The sequence below is a fragment of the Branchiostoma floridae genome, chromosome 16 (genome assembly GCF_000003815.2).
Source record: "Branchiostoma floridae strain S238N-H82 chromosome 16, Bfl_VNyyK, whole genome shotgun sequence".
Classification (NCBI taxonomy): Eukaryota; Metazoa; Chordata; class Leptocardii; order Amphioxiformes; family Branchiostomatidae; genus Branchiostoma; species Branchiostoma floridae.
In genome coordinates, this window is record NC_049994.1 from 4,213,787 (window position 1) to 4,226,194 (window position 12,408).

The 12,408-nt window shown below is 41.3% G+C and overlaps 1 long non-coding RNA gene across 1 annotated transcript in view; it reads right to left on the reverse strand.

Annotated features, from left to right (window-relative positions):
• Nucleotides 1-2,291: 2,291 nt before the first annotated feature.
• LOC118403364 overlaps nucleotides 2,292-12,408 on the reverse strand; it is a 31,077-nt gene continuing 20,960 nt past the window's right edge. Inside the window, exon 3 of the long non-coding RNA XR_004829643.1 lies at nucleotides 2,292-7,380. This is a non-coding gene — a long non-coding RNA (uncharacterized LOC118403364). The remainder of the gene's footprint in view (nucleotides 7,381-12,408) is intronic.

Below are 12,408 nucleotides of genomic sequence, written 5' to 3' on the forward strand. Positions count from 1 at the left end.
GTGTTTGAGCGTTGTTCACGCGTGAGCCTGAAAACCGTAAAAGTGAGGTAAGGAGAAGAGGTATCGGGTAGAGGAAGAAGAAAGGGAGACCAAAACAAAGAGGGTAACGAAGCAAAGGGTACAAAAAGCAATAGAAAACATAGGATTGGCAGGAGAAACGAAACGAATGAGTGGCAGATGACAGCTAAGCAAGGACAGAAGTCTGCACGAGAAACCATGGTTGGAAGAACAGAAAGTCAGACAGTTGAGAAAATGTCCAAGACTTTTGAAAGACAGGACAGGGAAACAGCAAAGAGCCGTAGACAGTCAATAAGAAGAAGGATGAACAAGTGGAGTAACGTAGAAGGTCAGATAGAGCCGAGTCTTAGGGATAGATGAGAAAGAGGTGAGCAAGTCAGAGAGAGGTAAGTCAGTAAGAGATGAGCAAGTCAGACAAGGGTGAGCAAGTCAGACAGAGATGAGCAAGTCAGAAAGAGGTGAGCAAGTCAGAATGAGGTGAGCAAGTCAGACAAGGGTGAGCAAGTCAGAAAGAGGTGAGCAAGTCAGAAAGAACTGAGCGAGTCGGAAAGAGGTGAGCAAGTCAGAAAGAACAGACCAAGTCTGAAAGAGGTGAGCAAGTCAGAGAGGGGTAAACAAGTCAAAAAGGGTGAGCAAATCAGAAATAACTGAGTAAGTCAGAAAGAACGGAGCAAGTCAGAAAGAACGGAGCAAGTCAGAAAGAACGGAGCAAGTCAGAAAGAACGGAGCAAGTCAGAAAGAACGGAGCAAGTCAGAAAGAACGGAGCAAGTCAGAAAGAGTTCAGCAAGAAAAAAAGAGGAGCAAGTCAGAAAGAGGTGAGCAAGTCAGAAAGGACTAAGCAAGTAAGAAAGAGCTGATGAGAGTCAGAAAGATCGGAGCAAGTCAGAAGTGAGTGAATGAAAAGAGGTGAGGAAGTCAGACAGAAAGAGCTCATCCGGAGGGACAGACAGGAAATAAGTGAACAGGTCAGAAAGAGTTGAGCAAGTGAGACAGGGGTGATCAAGTCAGAAAGAGGTGAGGAAGTCAAAAAGAGATGAGGAAGTCAAAAAGAGGTGAGGAAGTCAGAGAGAGCTGAGTAAGTCAGAAATAGGTGACCAAGTCAGAAAGAGCTGATGCATAGGGACAGATCCGAAAGAGGTGAGTAAGTCAGAAAAGGTGGGAAAATTAGGAAAAGCTGAATAGTAGTAAGAGATATAAAAGAACCGAGGTGTCAGAGAAAGGTGAGCAGTAGGAGGAGAAGTCAAAAAGATATGAGCAGTAGAGGGGGAGAAGTCAGAGAAAGGTGAGCAGAAGGAAGCAGAGGAGAAGTCAGAAAGAGGTGAGCAGTAAGAAGGGAGAAGTCAAAGATAGGGAGAAGTCAGAGGTGAGCAGTAGGAAGGGAGAAGTCAGAGGTGAGCAGTACGAGGGGAGAAGTCAGATAGAGGTGAGCGGTAGGAGGGGAAAAAGTCAGAAAGAGGTGAGCGGTAGGACGAGATGAGAGGTGAAAAAGAGGCGAGCAGTAGGAGGGGAGAAGTCAGAAAGAGGGGAGCAGTAGAAGGAGGTGAGAAGTAAGAGAGAGGTGAGCAGTAGGACGAGATAAGAAATCAGAACGTGGTGAGCAGTAGGAGGAGAGAAGTCAAAGAGAGGTGAGCAGTAGGAAGGGAGAAGTCAGAAAGAGGTGAGCAGAAAGAGTAGAGAAGTCAGAAAGAGGTGAGCAGTAAGAGTAGAGAAGTCAGAAAAGGGTGAACAGAAGAAAGGGAGAAGTCAGAAGGAGGTGAGCAGTAGGAGTGGAGAAGTCAGAAGGAGGTGAGTAATAGGAGGGGAGAAGTCAGAAAGAGGTGAGTAGTAGGAAGGTAGAAGTCAGAAAGAGGTGAGCAGTAGGAGGGGAGAAGTCAGAAAGAGGTGAGCAGTAAGAGTGGAGAAGTCAGACAAAAGTGAGCAGTAGGAAGGGTGAAGTCAAAGAGAGGTGAGCAGTAGAAGAGGAGAAGTCAGAAATGTGAGCAGTAAGAGGGGAGAAGTCAGACTGAGGTGAGCAGTAGAAGGGAGGGGTCAGAAACCTGAGCGGTAGGACGAGATGAGAAGTCAGGAAGAGGTGAGCGTAAGAGAAGATAAGGATTCAAAGAGAGGTGAGCAGTAGGTCGAGGTGAGAATTCATAAATCAAAGATGAGCAGTATTAGGAGGAGAGCAAAGTCAGATAGAGTCGAGGAGTAGTATCAGATGATAGTACACGACAGAAAGAGGTGAACAATTTGCAATAAGAGAAGACAGAGTCAAGAAGAAAGTATGTAAAGATGGAGGTTAAGTGATACAGTCTAACAGCTAGGAGCAAGAGGCGAATAAGAGAGTAGACATAAGTAGGACAGAATTAGAAAAAGAAAAATAGAACAATTGTAGGAGTACTAGTAGTTTCAGAAATAGAGGAAAGGAGTTTCAGTTTATTTGTTTCAAACCATTCCATACATGTATGATGCAAGGAGAAATAAACATGTTCTTGGATTAGTTTAAAGAACTTAGGGCAATGGTAAAACTTATGGAAGGTCACTACATGGCTCTTCCCATGATCAAATCAACTTTAAATGTTTGTGATATTGAAAGAAAAAGATAGGAATTGAAATGCATTGGTGCAACAAAACGCTGGGAACCAATGTGGTCTATGCAAGTCATATGCAAGAGCATTCTCAATATCACATGAACATGGTACGTTGTTGAGAGAGAGGACAGCCATGTTAAATAAACTAAGCAGCAGAGTGCAGGGGTGGTCCAATCAAATAAGGACACGTAGAGATTAGAACACATGACGTCAGACTTGCAGTACATGTGCTATGCTCCAGGTGGCATACATGAACAGACGACTGGGTTGAGGAAACCGACAGCATTGATACCATGACTGAGATATCTTTAAAAGAGTATGAATAACAAACTTTGCTTAAATATTAAGTTAGGTTTAGTCAAATCTGTATTAAGATAGAGGAAGAAGGTTTGAAAATATTAGAAGGGTCCACTCCAAAGACGAGAAAGAAAAGAAAGACTTAGGTGTTTAAGAAATCAGAAATTAAAGGGAGAGACAGCTGCAAAGCAAAGTATAATCACTAGAGCGGCGCTCTTCATCGGTTTTGCAGAAAAGTCGGTGTAACAGTAGGTAAGGTCTGGACAGACAGAAAAGTAGTATGGAGTGAGACAGTAAAGGGAAGTATGCAGGTGGAGATGTAGAGCACACAATGAAGGCAGAGAGAAAGAGAGAGAGAAATGGCGGGAAATAGACACAGCGACACAGAGATGTTGAAGAGATTCGCACAGAGATGAGAAGGGAAGCGGAAAGACTGGTAAAGTAATCACTAGAGCCTTCTTGGCCCTTCATTCAAGAAATACGCCAAACACCAGAGTGAATAGCAAGAGGAAAGAGAGAGAAGACGCAGGAAAGAACACGAGTTGACCTTGAGGAAAAGTCGCGAGGAAAACAGACAACGGAAGTACAAGGAATGCTGGGAGAATGTCTGGTACACTGTGGCCGGAAGAAGCAAAGCATGGTGGGACTCATGAAAAGGGTGCCGGGAAAATTTTCGTAAGATGTATTTCTTGGATCGGGATTGGGATAGAAATGACAATGGTCTTCATTGTACATGCTGGTAGCTCGCTGGCGGTAGCTTTTGAAATTTCAGAGGAAGAGTGCGTCATGCTTGAAGTGATAATAGTAGTGAGAATGTAGAGTGGTAGTTGTTACATGAGATGAGACGAAAGGGTACAGTGCTAACGGTTGCTAAGGAGTGCATGAAGAGAACGTGCTCTATCCCTCTCCACTAGGGAGAGAAGACAGTGTGCACGATTGGTGACTCTAAACTACGGGGAGTGCTGTGCTCTAGACCTACATGAATGCTAAATTGCGTTAGGTACAGGTAAACACACAGTGTTGGTAAGTTTGTAACAGTGCAGAATGCAATCTAAAGTGAAACACACTACGCACGTTTAGCCTTACCATGGCTGTGAACATAGATGGTGGTACGTGTATTGTTTTACATACAGGATATGTTAAATGAAGGGATGAGTTCATATCACAATGATATTAGTATGTGACGTCATTGTACGTAATATCCGTCATCAGAGACATGGGTATCAGGTCTACATTTAGAATATATATTCATATATGAATCGGTGAGGCACATTGTTGTTATCTTTGTTGTAAACATGACAATTATAAGCATCATGGTGAAATGGTGGTCAAAAATAAATCACAAACAAGTCGACATGAAAGAAACAAGTAACTGATAACAAACAAAATCAGCAGAGAGAAAACAGAAGGATACAGGGAAACATTGGAGACAGAAGTGGTGGTGGGAATATATAAGAGAAGATGGGGTATAGCGGAAGATTGGGGAGGGGGAGAAAGAGAGGTAACTTGTCAATAGCTCTCGTCATAGATCACGCGAGAGTCACGTGATCTTGGAGCTGACAAGTTCTAATCATCGGGTATACCGTCAGCTTCACTTAGCCTAAAGATTGCAAATTATTTCGACTATATCAGACAGACATGCAGCTTCAAGTTCAACTGCTATTTATAGATGCTATGGAATGTGTTGGTGACTGTTACGCCACCAGCACTGCGACTAAATATGCATTCCTGAAACATTACTCATATTTTGGATTAAAATGATTGCGCTTAGCAAGGACGCTATATAAAGCCCTTGGGCTTAGCTACAGAAAACATTGCATTTTACAAAAAAAACATGGCTAGGCCCAAGAATTAAATAATATTAGTGAATAAAATCAACTGTCTATATCTAGTTAGTCAATCATAAAAAATTGTATACATTTTAGTCATCAGGCCAGTTGATATATTATTGGCTCTAATTTGACCTTTCGTCAAAAGTCGTTCACCACAGATGTGATTATCACTGTTTATTCAGACGTGTGTGCTGAACCATATATCGGATGGCACGGCCCCATGGACGGGGTGCTAACAGCAGTGTGACCGAGTGTCCCCTCTGTCTGTGTCCGTCGCGGATCACGCGGTTAGATTAACCACGGGCACGCCTTCACCCCAGGACGTCTGGTATCATACGGACTGTCCGTTCTGTCACTGTCTTGTTAAATAAGTGTTTCTAGTATCTCTTTAGTATATCATTGATGTACTTGCTTTTTCATGTATTGAGGTCACTGTAATGCTGAGGTACTTGTCAGAACAAGGACACATTCTGTAACCAGTCTGCGCGATGCTAGGGCAAACGGCAACTTCGGACAAAACGACCGGTTAAAACTGCCACCTTGCGACTTTTGTGACTTCTGCCGCACAAACATGAGTGCCACTCAAATCCCACTGTCAAGATCTAGATATCCATAAAAGCCGAATCCTTTCCTGAAAAATGCACAACGTCTGCGTTATTGTGAACCTTTTTGCGGTCCGGTGACTGACAGAAATTGATGTGCTATGCCATACGGGCCTTTCCTTACTAATTTGTGAGGTCGCCCTTTGTGTTTCTGCCCCGGGACAGTTGTCCCGCCTCTGGGACCCTGGGACCGGAGAGATTTGATTGGTTTAATCTCGAGATCTTACTCTGCACCTGTCACATTCGCCACTAACGATCCGTTAACTATATTTAGTAATATCTGACTCCTCTAGACACATGGCGAGCTCGTCTCCTAATTTTAGACCCCCGTCCTTGCCTGAAAACACTGCGTAATCGGTTAGGACGAATTCCATTCCAAAACAGATGTCACCACAAGCGATAGATCATACCACATGATACAAGCAAGGGCAGACTCCGCTAATTTGATTAATTCTATCCAATCAGATTCAACAGATGGCGAGGCGTGTATACGTCATAAACCTTCCTCCGCCACAGTATTAATGCATTCATGTATTCCATTCAATTTGGCTCTGCTTGTACTTACCCGATACTTTCATATACAATAGTTATTCACGCTTCCGTGCTCACAAAAACAGAAACATCAATCACAAAGCACTCACTTCCAATGCCGCGCCATCGGCTTTATCGTAGAACGAATGGCACAAAGTCCTTTAAACCCCCTCGCATAATACAAGATGCATGTGTTGAGCAGGAAATACATTAGGAGACTAGGGAAAGAATTTTCTGATTCTGCGATGAAGGACGACGTATAGCGGGCTGGATAAGCTACCCGCTGGCCACCGGTAGTTATCGTTTGCCGAAATCAATGAAGACTTGGCGGGAAGTATCCCGAAACGGCGCTCTAAAACCCGGTAGCGGGGCGCAGCGCCAGTATCGCCGCCTCTAATAGCTCCCCTCGCCCTGGGATCCAATCCACGGAGTTCTATAGCATTACCAACTAATCCCCCCCTTCAGGTGCAAGTGACGTGGAAGGCGGTAAGAACGCCATTTCGACGGTTTCGCACCCTATAATATGTTGCTTGTAAATGGGAAGGTGACACTTGTCCAATCCCTTGATGGAGGAGCAACGCGTAGCGCCCTTGGCGAGGATTTACCAAACAGACTACTCTCAGTAGTTGTCTCTCTCTCAGAAGTTAGGAAATTAAAATCAACTCGGAACCCCGGTGAGAGTTCTTCCGTTTTATTACAGAGATTTGGATCCGCGAGGGAACGTAATTTACGTGTAGATAGGAATACGCTTCCATTTTATGGATTTCGAAATTCAACGGAAATGTTCTGCTTCCTCAATTGCATGAAGAAAAGGGACCTTTATGCATGGTTTAAGGTATGCTTAAAGACTGTATTTTGTACAGCGCTGCGAAAGAGTATACGTATTGTGAGATGCTAAAGACCTTGAGAGGAATTTCTTGGAGCAAATTGTGTTTAGTCTCTAACGTAATTAATTTGTCTGGTGGCTATTTTGGTCATCAAGAGGGAATTTTCGGTCGAAATAATCGATTACACTTCATTACCACAAAAGTGATTAGTGACTGTAAAACTTTGTGATCAATCAAAACTAATTGCGTATCCTTGGCAAAAACATTCAAACGTGACAAATTGATGACTTTTCATTAAATTCTACCCTGTAAACTTTCTGATTGTGACTTTGTGTAATCTGCGTACACCTAGCAGATTATTGATTGTCTGCAGATTCGATATCTTTTCTGCCACAATTATTGGCCAAAGCATTATTAATGAATTACCGTACAATCGAGAATTTCTTCCGTGTTTTTGATATCAACATATACCCTATTGCAATAGTTTTTGAAAGCGAATTGAATATGCCATACGTGTATCATAAACCTAGGAACTTCTATCAACATCAGAAAACGAAGAGCGTACCGTCGGCCTCGCTTCCATTCTACATCCGGGTAACTTCATGATGATGATGATGGTAGGCCCTCAAGCTCAGACGCCATTTTCTTTCCCTTGTCCTCTCGCAAAGTCAGGCCCGCATGGATCACTCCATATTCCTCTATCTGTAAAACACAATAATACAATACACATTTTATAAATCAACCTACAATGGAAACGAATATGTACAACTGGCAAGAAATATTACGATATGACTGGGGATATGACAAGCATTTGATTACACTATGTGCCATTATTGGATTAGATTTTGCTTCGCATCAGTTAACGTTGCATCATATCTTTGGAATGATCAACGGCTTTTTATTTTCCAACATTAATGACAGAGGGTCTGGTATCTACATGCGTGGCAATATGATTTTGATAACAATGTTATTGACCTTGAAATAATGATATAAACCTTACATGTACACGGATATGAATTTACATGTAATGTGGTGAGACCAAGGAGGTTGAAAAAACTTGGTGAGACTATTTGTTACCATAGTGATACAGTGGTTTGATTGAATCTACCCATGATTTGGGGTTATTAAAACGGGGAAAGAACAACCTAGAATATGATGTTTATTTGCACAATCATGCCCGAGGGCTAATTACACGTATTGTCTCAAAGTAATTAAAGTATATAACACTAATTCCCAATCATATATAAGGTATTACGTTTACTATCGTGGGGGTTTTGACTTATCATCTTTCAAGGCAGTGGTTAATGTCCTACGTTCTGCAAAATAAGTGGGTTTTGTGATTTTGATAAAAACGTACTAGACTTTTGGTGATCTTTTCAATGGCAAAAGCTCGGCGAAATTGTGGCAAAAGCTTGAAATAATTTGCCTTTTCGGTCTCGCAGTGAGGCCATTGACTGATAAAATGTATTTCAGTTATGTTCCGTGCATGGACCATTGGTTGGCGCAGCCACACCATATTTCACTAGGCCCTAATAGTGAACTACTGATACAGAGAGATAAAATGTGCGCCAGAAATGCATACCGTATGCAGGAAACTGTGCCAACTGACAATACCAGATGTAGTTGTTTATTGCGTTGTTCAACTAAATCGGAACAATTCCCGATAGATTTTTCAGAATCCGTTTACGTGGTCTACAGTGAGCCAATTAAGCTTCCACAGTCTTTGATAGAAAACAGTTATAAAGTGTTTCAAAGATGTGTGATTCTAGATTTATCTACATGCACCCAAAATCACTCATGACTTCCTCACTTATCCTGTTTCAAGGTCTACCACTAAAACACCCCATGCATTCTCTAAGAGAGCTACAAGATGGCCCAAACTTATGTAACTTTTTCCCAAGCACATGTACAAGGACTATCTAGCATTCAAAAATAGCTTGTCCAAAATATGAGATTTCAAAACCGGAAGTTCTGCGATTTCAAAACCGGAAGTTCTGCGACAGTACCGGAAACTGTCGGAGGAGGGGGGGGGCGGTTTGGCTCAAAATCAAAACATTTCTTTGATAGAACATAATCACATACAATTCATCCATACCTTTTTTTTCAGTTATGCCTCCAAACCGCAAATTAAATGCATATAAACATTGCTGCCTACATAATGACATACATGCAAACGCTACAAAAAATAACTTTCTTGGCAAATGTATGAAATACTAGGTATACAAGGTCCACAGAACGCGAACGTAATTGTCACGGTTTTTATGCGCACAAGCATCGCTACCTTCGCAAAAACCCCAATACAAGTAATGCCAAGGCCGAACCAATATAACGTTACGTGTATAACGTTGGATATATATGACAGTGAGTTATCTGAGCATGCTGTTCACGCGTGCTGTATGCTTTTATAGTCATTTCTGGTTCAACATCCGATTTTTCAGAAGATGCGATTTAACACTTAGCGTTGAATTCAAATTGTGAAATCTGGAGCAGCACTTAGTGGTGAGAACGTCTTTTGATGATCAAGATATGTAATGATATTACATATCTTATACCTTTATCCACGGGGTAACCTACATCCAATGTATCTAAAAACATGGGATATCAAATGTACAGACGGTTGTTAATTTTAAACAGCAAAATATTTTTCTATTGTCATATATTGAAAATATTGACATTTGAAACCACCGTCTTGAGGATAACCTTAAAACCCGGTTTTTAAATACATCGGATATAAGTTATCCAACGGATAAAGGTGAACTAGCGTTATCTTTGACACGATTTTATCTCTGCCGTCCAAAATACAACTATAACCATAAAAACTCACGCTTACAGACTGTATAAACTGTGTAGTCCGGAAAAACGTTGCAGAATAAGACTGTTTTTAAATACAACGGATTTAGGTTATCCCACGGATAAAGGTGAACTAGCGTTATCTTTGCCATGATTTTTATCTCGGCTGTCCAAAAATACAAAAATAGCCTTCAAAACTCACGCTCTAAGACACCAACTCTGTAGTCCGGAAAAAGCGTTACGGAAAAACACTGTTCAACACGGCGCATCTAATACAACGCACATCTTTCATTGATCAATGCTGGTTCCGCATAGAGAGGCCAATATTCCGTGATCTGTAAGCAGCTGGTATTAGTTCGCTCCAACAGTGATATCACACAGGAGCTGACCCGGCACAGGGTCAGGACATTCACCGCTGAGGGAGGCATGTCGTCGGGAATAACTGTCAATCATTGAGATTCACCGGGCGTACATGAAAGTCCGCATGGAAAATCGTTAGAGCCGGCATCTTTGAACGCTAGTTGTAGATACACTGTGTTACACGATCTCTCACTGTTATTGGCTTATTGGGCCTACCAAGTGGAAGAAATAATTAGATATTGACAGTCATGGAAATTTGTGGCTATAGAAGTTCTTTTCAAAACCAGTCTCTCTCTTGCTTTGTGTTTGCTCATGTTTCAGGAATTTTCAAAATGCATTTGACTTGTTCCAGCTGTATAGAGAACAGAACAGAACATAAAAGTTGACGAGTTACCTGTACACACTGTACTATACTCTTATAAACGACCACTTCCCGACCTTGTTCAACTTTTAAATATGACCGACCAGGATCTTTGCTTATATTTTTGTTTTCATTGAATGTGTGTGTACATCTATTTTTATAATCATATATATAAGATCTGTCCGGGTTTCACATGTTTTAACTGTACAGAATATGCAATTCAGCCCTTGGGCTGCGAAATGCTCTTGAATAAAAACATTATTGTATAGCACAGAATAGGACTGAAAACCGCATATCTTTCCGACTCAATACCTGCCAATCTCACCAAAACCCCCTCCACCATCCCTAGATCTTCTGATCTCTGATTTCCCTTCAAGAGCCTCTGCACGTCTTTCAAAAGGCCCACTCGTGTACACCTTAATGTCTAAAGGCCTCTTATGGATTCTTTTTGGCAGGTGCTTAAATGCCAAGCGCTTCTTCACTTTCGCAAACTTTATATTAAACCGGGACATCACGTTCTTCAGAGTTTGGCAGATTTTCCATTAAGACGAATCGATCTTTGCAAGGAGGGAAGATTTATTATCTTGTCTACGTACCTGGAAAAGTTATTGAATACAAAGAATTCTGTAGAATTGAGGTAACGTGAGGTAACGTGAAAGATATTAACCCCGTAGGAATATACCACTGTGTTAAAGGCACTGTAAATGAATGTCGTCATTGCATCTAATACTCCAAGCGATTCATCATTAGATATAGAGGGAAGTTGGCTCATTAACAGATTATAAATCACGCTCGAGATTAATGAAGATTAGTGAGACGTGGCCGGAGATTAAAACAGGGTTTAACCTTTTTGCCCTAACGGTCATATGACGACCTTTTAGATCGAACGTTGTTTATCATATAGACTACTAGTGTTGGTTATGCACATATTCGCAACCCTTGGGGACAGTTTCGATCTCTAAATATTTAAATCAAACAAAGTGCATGCATAATTACCTACGTGGGAAGAAACGTATGGTAATCGTGAGGTATGTTTGTTTGTAGTCGTGTATGTCCACAGTTCTGGCATTTGAATGCTGGGTACGTCAGGGACACTACCAGAGGGTTACGTCATAGATTCCAGAATGCCCCCAGAAAGGTGACATGAAATGGAATTGTTCCAATAGAGTTTCATGCGTCTCATGTAGTTATTTAGTGGTAGTATACGTAAGACATCTCAAAGATTATTGAATTTTGATACTAAGCGAATACAGCTTTCAGAAGTAAAACAAAACATTAAATGAAATGTAAATATCTTACATAGGTATCTCTTTCTTTCCAAAAATGGCATTTTTCGCCACATTTTAAGTACTTTGAATTGCTCACAACTAAAGTTCAATTAGCTTGGGGAAGCTTTCGAGACGAACTCTGTCTCTTTGTCAACTCGGAGGTCTCATCTAGGAGTTTCTTTGTCACGTGACGTTTGATGGACATCGTCACGTGACAACACACAGTTATACACAGGTCTCAGATAGTGTTCTACTTTGAATTGGTTATTTCATAACTATCTACCGCTTGCACAATAAAGTACAATGATATATTCACAGAGTATAATATTAGCTAGTACTGTGTTACAACTAAACATTTTGATTTTCCCTAATATTTTCCGTAGTCTAGACGCGTAAAAACATCCGTGACACAGTCCAACCGGTGAAGCTTCCTGAGAAGATGGGGTTTCGCTCCCGTCTTTTATTTCCTTTCAGCCGACTATAGTGCTGATCTATAAGCCTAGTCACCCATTTCACCAGTAATCCAGCGAGAAATAGCGCGCCCCTTACTTAAAACAGTGGCGTATTACCATATAGAAAGCTTTAACAGCTTAACTCTTTGACATTTCAGACTCAACGTAAAATGCCTCACCTTTCGCTATACGAAATCTGTTCTTTAAGCACGTGTGAGGTATTCGTAAACCATATGTAAAGGTATTTCATTACACGAAATCGGTTATTGAAGCACAGGCAAAACGTTCGTAAACCATGCGAAAGGGCATTTCATTACACGTAATCTGTTCTTTCAGCACACGCAAAACATTCGTAAACCATACGTAAAGCTAGTTTACAACACGGAATCTATTCTTTCAGCACACTTCAAGCATTCGTAAACAATACGTAAAGGAATTCATAGCACAAAATCTGTTCTTTCAGCGCACGCAAAACATTCGTGAATCATACGTAAAGGTG